Source organism: Sceloporus undulatus, chromosome 4 (assembly GCF_019175285.1).
Source record: "Sceloporus undulatus isolate JIND9_A2432 ecotype Alabama chromosome 4, SceUnd_v1.1, whole genome shotgun sequence".
In the NCBI taxonomy this organism is placed as follows: domain Eukaryota; kingdom Metazoa; phylum Chordata; class Lepidosauria; order Squamata; family Phrynosomatidae; genus Sceloporus; species Sceloporus undulatus.
The window spans coordinates 136,591,240-136,599,224 of NC_056525.1; positions in this window are offsets into that span (position 1 = coordinate 136,591,240).

Consider the following 7,985-nt stretch of genomic DNA (forward strand, 5'->3'; position numbering starts at 1 on the left):
TTATTATTATTATTATTATTATTATAGTCTCCCTCTTTCTCACAGTTTCCTCACACAGACTATATATATATCTACACATCACCACCTCAATTTTATTATTATTATAGTGTCCCTCTCTCAGTTTCCTCTCACTATATATATATATATATATCACCCCCTCAACTTTATTATTATAGTCTCGCTTTTTCTCACACACTGTTTCCTCACACAATATATATATATATGTATGCATATCAACCCCCTCTCAACTTTATTATTATTATAGTCTCCCTCTTTGTCAGTTTCCTCACACTATACACTCACACACTCACTCTCACACATATATATCACCTCCCTCAACTTTATTATTATTATTATTATAGTCTCCCTCTTTTTGAGTTTCCTCACACTATATATATATATATATATATATATATATATAATCATCCCCTCAACTTTATTATTATTATTATAGTCACGCTCTTTCTCACAGTTTCCTCACACTAGATGTATATCTATCTATCTACTGTATCTTATCTTATCTATCTATCTATCTATCTCTATATCTATCTATCTATATATAGATAGAGAGAGTGTGTGTGTGAGGAAACTGTGAGAAAGAGTGAGACTATAATAATAATAATAATAATAATAATAAAGCTGGGTGTATGTGTGTGAAGAGGGAGACAAAGGCCCGACTCTGAAGAGAAAGAGGCGCCAAAACTCACCGTTCCTCACACAAGAGTCTCCTTTTTTGTCCCCCCCCCCTTCAGACGACTAAGGCTTTTCACGTGTCTCTGGGAGAACCTTGAGGCGGGGGTCTCTCTCTCTCTTTCTCTCTCTGGTGCCTCACTTCAGACACCTCGCCCGAAATATTCCCTCAGAGTTATAACACAATATGTGGGGGAACCGACGCTTTCCTCACACATTTCCCCACCGTGTCTTTTTCTTTACCTCAGGGACTCTAAAACCGTCCCGACCCCTTCATTTTGGGGTCCGTCCGCTCCCTCCATTAACGGTTTAAAAGGCCCTCAGACACAGATGATAACCTAGATGTTTTGAGATCTTATCAACACATGTTTTCTTTTCTGTTCTGTGTTAGGCTAGGTAGTAGCGGTTGTTTGTGTTATAGGTAATTTCAAAGGTATAACAGCCGTGTTAGTCTGTAGAAACCAGCATGTCAAGAGATCTTGTAGCACCCTTGAGACTCACTGAAAGAGAGTAGTTGGCAGCATAAGCTTTTGTGGACTTGAGCCTAGGCTGAGGTCTATCAAAGCTCATATGGCTAACTTCTGTCTTTCAGGATGTAGAGAGAGAGAGATCTTGCAGTATCTTTGAGAGTCACTGAAAAAAAGAAGTTGGCAGCAGGAGCTTTCCTAGGCTTCAGTCTACTTCCTCAGATGCTTAGTTTTCCTTAACCAAAAGGGAGGGACAGTGGGGTTTACTAAGGTTGGGACTGAGATGGTAGTCTCTCAGACACCCTTATTTTACACTGATAATTAAAAAAAAAAAAGCTTTCCTAATGGAGGCTTTTTTTCTTTCCCTCTCCTTCCCTTCCATACAAAATGATTATAGAGGCTCAAGTAGTGAGTTCCTAAACCTTGGGCAATCTCTCTCAGTCACACTCTCTCAGCCTCAGAGGATGGCAAAGGCAACCCCCTTCTGAAGATACTTGCCAAGGAAACCCCATAATAGGGTCGCCATAAGTCGGAAATGACTTGAAGGCACACAACAACAACAACAATAATGTTGCAACAAAATTCATCGATGAAAATACATAAACTTTAGATGCCTAACTTCCATTACTGAGGACTGGGAAGAGCATGGGCTTCCCTTTTGGAAGCCCTGCTTAGCCCATACTCTTGTTTCCAGATGGGCTCCGTCGAGTAGGAAGAAAGAGGAGCCATTTTAGAGAAGGGTCCTCTGTAAAGGGCAAAGTGGCCAAGGTACTGGACCATTATAAAGGTCCTGTTAGTCTGGAATATCAATATGCAAAGGGATTTGTAGCACCTTTGAGGCTGTGTAGATAGAAGAATACATCCAGGTAGCCTGTAGGCCATACATTGGATTTTGGATGTTGAAGAAGTTGTACACTTTCCTAGACTTGGGTCCAAAACACATTGCAGAAATCATCCAGTTTGAGACTGCTTTAAGTGCTCTGGCTCAGTGCTAGGGAATCCTGGGAATTGTAGTTTATCATGGCACCAGTGCTCTCTCTGACAGAGAAGGCTAAATGTCTCACAAAACTACAGCTCCCAGAATTCCCTAGCATTGAGGCAGGGCAGTTAAAGCAGTCTCAAACTGGATTATTTCTGCTGTGTGTTTTGGACCTTGGTCATCTTCCTCAGATCTTAGAAAGTAGACCAACACCTCTTCCACATTTCAGAAATACAGTAACCCGGTTTGACACCACTTTTAACTGCCTGCCTCAATGCAATGGGATTTTTGGGATTTGTAGTTCCGTTCTGGCGCCACAACCAGCTACAAACCCCAGAATCCCAAAGCAGTGAGCCAGGGCAGTTAAACTGGTATCAAACCAAATCAGAAAGTCTGTAGGACAGCTTATGTTGCAACTTCTTTCACACAATTAGGTCTCAAAGGTGCTTCAAGGCCCCTTTGCATAAATACCAAGCTCCCACATGTTTTAAGAAATAAGATGGGTCTTTCCCACCTTTTAACACAAGATTTGAACCCACTCCAGCCCCCCATTCCCAAAAAGCAGTCTGTCCATGGATGATGATGGATGGGTCACTTCCAATCTTGTGTTTTCCTTCCAGACTGATGGCAACCCTAAGGCAACCCTATCCCAGGGTTTTCTTGACAAGATTTGTTCAGAGGAGGTTTGCCATTGCCTTCCCCTGAGGCTGAGAGAAGGTGACTTCTTGCCCAAAGTGGGGTTTTCATGTCATTACCCTTTGCTTTAATATCTCTTTAATACTGGAATTAGCCCCAGTGTGATAAACTCTATTGTAAGGCTTAGTGGCAAGGGACAAACCTCTCCTCCTAGATTTCTCTTCATCCCTTTGTAAAATCGACTGGAGAGTGAATGCTTTTACTTCAGATCCATTGCAGTCAATTCTGTCGCATATCCAAGCCATTTCGACCTGTTAAATGTTTTTGCCTTCTTCCTTGAATCAATCCTGAAAGTAAAACCAAGCAACTGCAATAATAACAGCAATAGTAATGGGACAAGAGCTGGGAAAACCTCTATGCAAGCTTGCCCCTGTCTCCATTTTCCATCCCATGCCAGAATAAACTGGCCTAAACAATCCTATTTAGATATAGATTACATCCAGTTTATTCTAGACATAGATAACATCCAGTTTATTCAATTAACTATAGTTTGCTAAAGCAGAGCCATTGAATAAACTGGGTGTTATCTATGTCCCCAAACTGTACTCTCTGAGGGGATTTTGGACTTCAGCTCCCAGAATCCCAGACTATAGGCCCACATGGCTGAGGCTTCTGGGAGATGAAGTCCAACAGCTCTTAAAATTTGTGTCAAATCTACATTCAAGTCAAGCAGCAGTCCTACACAAACAGTAAAAAAAGAAACAGAGCTGCATATACTGTAGTAGGATCAAGAGACAGGAAAAGGAGGCTTTATTTCCACCAGAGACTAAGAACAACTTCGCTGCTGCTATGACTAACCCGGTTGGGAAGCCGATCTGGAGCTTTGTTGGTCTCCTTCTTCGTGGTCTCGATTTAGGAGGCCTCCAAGATCTCAGCCACTGCCCTGCTCAGGTCTTGCAAAGCCAGGGCTTTCTTGGCTGAACCCATCCATCTCCTTCTTTCCGTATTGCCTCCCACTTTAGGGAACTTTAGCATCACGATCCAGATCTTCTTCTTATTGTTTAGGAAAGTGTAGATCTATACCGCAAGCTGTCATTCTTCGGCTCCTCTGAGAGAGAGGACCCAGGCGGCTTCCTCCGGACCGCGAGCGATTCCTGGGAAGAGGGGCATCATCATCATCATCATTCTTTTATTCATTCATTCATCATCATCCACATTTTTGAAAAGGAGGGATGCATCACCCTTTCGATAGTCTATAAAAGTGTGCACTATAGGGTTTTATAGGGAAGTTATCTTCTGAATCCTTGTTCTTGTGACCCGTCTTGGGTCCCTTTCTGGGAGAAAGGCGGCATAGCAAATACCACGAAGTAAACATCTCAGCTGTCCCTCGCCGCCTTGGCTAGAGGAGGATGGGGGCTCCCGAAACGCTGGCAGGGAAGGAACCCTGCTTTCCCTTGCCCAGCTTTCTTCTTCTTCTTCTGATTCTTGCTGGGTGCCTTCAAGTCCTTTCCGACTAAGGCGGACCTCTCCCGGGGTTTTCCTGGCAAGGTTTGTTGGCAGGAGGTTTGCCCTTGCCTTCCTTCCCTGAGGCGGAGAGAGTGTGGCTTCTTGCCCAAGGGCACCCAGAGGGGTTTTATGCTCAGTCGGGGGATTCCAGAGTCCTAGTCGGATGGGAGTGCTGCTCCGGAGAAATAATCCGCTTTGAACTGCCATGGCATCCAACCGGATTGTTTCTGTAGTGCGGATGCCATCACGATCTCCTCCTCCTCCTCCCCTACCCCGCGGCGCCAAGCCACAAGACCCCAGGAGGACTTGAGTCAAATGCGGGAGAGAAGAAAGGCTGAGGCAAGGAAGGAGGTGCTCCTTGGTCGTACCTTCTCCATCCTCTCCCTCGGCTGGGAAGACCTGGAGTAAGGACTCTGGAGACCTGGGTTTCATCAGTCCCTGCCTCGGCCATGAAACCCACCCGAGGACCTTAGACAAACCACATTCTCTCTCAGCCTCCCATATCCCAAAATTAGCCTTTGTAGAAACCAGAGAGAGATCTTGGAGCACCTTTGAGACTCAATGAAAGCAAGAAGTTGGCAGCATGGGCTTTCCCTAGTTTAAGTCTACTTCCTCAGATGCCTTTGCTTTACAGAGACTGAAGTCTAGGAAAGCTCCTGCTGCTGCTGCCAGTTTCTTGCTTTCAGTGAGTCTCAAAGGGGCTCCAAGAGCTCTCTCTGCAGACTCTCAACCACAGAAGAAGGCAAACACCCTCTGAACAAACCTTGTGAGAAACCTTAGGGTCCCATAAGTGGGGGAAAGACTTTGGAGACACAAAACACAACCTGCTCTCAACACTAAAGTGCTCCTGCTGAGAAAGATTGGCTCACATTGGTTTTTCTCTCTGGTGACAGATCATAATTCCCACAGAGTCAGTGGTATATATGGGAACAAACTGCTTTACGCTTCCTTTTGGTTTAGAAGCATGGAATTTAAAGCATGATATTGGTTTGATTGTGTGGAAGACACAGGAAAGGTGTGAGTGTAATGAGAGGGAATTAAATAGCTGGACTAAAAGTACCTACATTTCTGAATAGTAAAAAAGATTAAACTATATCCTATAGTCAAGACACACAGGACAAATTGAAAGAAGGCAGCACACCTTTAAGACTAAACAGTTTTTGCTTTAGCTTGAACTTTTGTGGGCATTAAACCCACATTTTCAGATGCAGCATGAGACTGTAAAATAAAATAAAACCCAGTTAATCTTAAAATCACTGCTACGTTCCTTCTTCCCACTCTCTTTCTTCTTTTTATTCTGCAGAGACTGAATTTGAATTTTAAACAACCTTGGGTGAACCAGTCTGAAACAACTAAGTATTGGGGTTTCACATCCTAAACATTCAAACACATGACAAATGTTCTAATAAAATCACAAGTATATTTAAATCTCTGGAAGTCCTTTGGTCCAGGAGGAAATTTCACACAGCTTACACTTGACTTTAACTACTTTTATTTAATCACCGCCTCAAAACTAAAGCTGATAAAAACATTTAAGTAAAAAAAACCCTAAAGCTGAGAACTTTTAAAATAAGTGACACAGAAATATATTCCATTTAGTTGTTGACTAATGAGGGGAAATCATAGTGTAAAAAGTGTTCAAATATAGTGTATGGATTTTACAAAACCAAGCGTGTATTAAACCAAATGACAAAGTGAATGATGGGTCTTTTAAAAATATCCTGAACTGTGTTACATTAAACTCTGTGGAAATCTAGTTTTTAAAAAGCCTTTTCCCTTCTGTTTAGAAAATGGTAGTTGTCCATGTTGCTGCATTTCCTTAAATGAGTTACAACAGATTTGGAAACAAAATACTTATCCATACAACCATCAGGACTTGATGGTTATGCTTTTAGCATCAGATGAACAATTTAAAACAACAACAACAACAAACATTATTAATAGTCTAGGTTTTTAATTTTAAAAAAATCCTTGTAACAAAATGATCCTGTAATGATTAAAGCCAAGAGACACTGCTATAAGTTAAAAAGAAGACATTTCTCTACACTTATGCTTTCTGTGAAAACATGTCATGAGGAAAAACCACAGGAGCAGTTTCCTTTGCCTTTGGGTTAATGGAAGAGGAATTTCTGATGTCTAAATTTCTGTAGAACTAAATCTTTGCAATGAAGCATGGAAATAATAAATAAAGCACACACAAGCAACGGCTGGGATGTGTTTATTTAACAAATATGGAATAAAACAATCAAATCCAAGATGAAATCATTTACGAATGCACAATCATTTTAATTAAAGCACTTGGATTAAGCTTAGCAGCAGAATATCATTGGGAGAGCTTACAGTTACTTTTGAAGTGTAAACGAAAATGGAAATGGTGCCATTTCAATCCGTCCCTTATATGCTTGAAAAGGAAATCTGATCTAGTTTGGTAGGGATGCAAATAAAAAGCAAAGGTACCTGTGTTGACAACTGGGATAATACTTCTTTCACAGACAAAACTGTCCACTATAGTTGGAACAAAAGAAATAGACTGTTTTGTGACATAGCTGTTTGGAGCTTCATGGAACCATGCTATAAAAAGTTACTAACATCTTAAACCTAACTATGAAGTATGCTTGGTTTTTAAAGGCAGATGGGAGAAACTGTGGCCATGTTTTAGAAATAGCTGTCACTCATTTTGTACAAAATATTCCCTGTCTTCTTTCCTTCTTTTATTTATCTGAGGTTTTGTTTTTAACGAGAAATGTAAAAGAATTCACTGCAAGCCAGAATCCTTTAAGATACTTGAGGACATTTCTCAACTAAGATGTAAAATCATTTAGTTCCAGGAAAGACTTTAATGCTCCATGGTCACTAACTACTCTTGATGCCTGCTTTCACAGATCTGATAGGTGTTTACAAGACCATTTGTTGTTGTGACACTCAATGTGGATTTCAGTTTCACAACAAAAAGGATGAAGATTTTTTTTTTTACTAAACATGATTATAAATTAAGGTAATCAATTCATGTCATTATATCATTTATCAAATAGAGTTCTTGTAATAAAATGTTACAGTGGGCAGAGGAAAATGAAAAATGCTTGCCCTTGTGCAACTATCTTTTAACATAAGATTAAGGGAGGTGTAGGCAAAGTTTGCTCAGAAGTAAATTCCACTGTCATAAATGTGATGAACTGGAACAAGGCAATTAGAAGTACATTTTAATCACCAATACTGCTTTTACAGACCAAATCTGAAAATTGCAATGACTAGTAAGTATTGAAGATGTATTAGTGAGTAATATAAGTCCAGGCCTGTTTGCTGAGAAATACTGAAAACCAACAGATTACATCTGCACATTTTATTAGCTACTTTATGTTGATTTCTTGTATTTCAGTTTAAGTAACAATAAAGTCTGAATGTTTTCTGCCTCATGAAACAAGCCCCTGGCAGCATTTTTACAAGTGTAAATTAAAAAAGACCCTACAATATTAACTATAAGGGGAAATGATCCAATCATTTTAATTTAGGATGCAGGGTCTTGAAAGAATTCATCTCACCTTTTCTTATGTGATAGCACTGAAAAATCAGAGATTCAATTTAGAAAAGCTGCTGTGAGGCCTATGTTGTTCAGTATGTTGAATATATGCGTCCCCACAATGCTGAGAAAAACCAGAGATTGTTATCTGTAGGAAAATGAATACGTTATGAAGTCCGAACTAACTTTT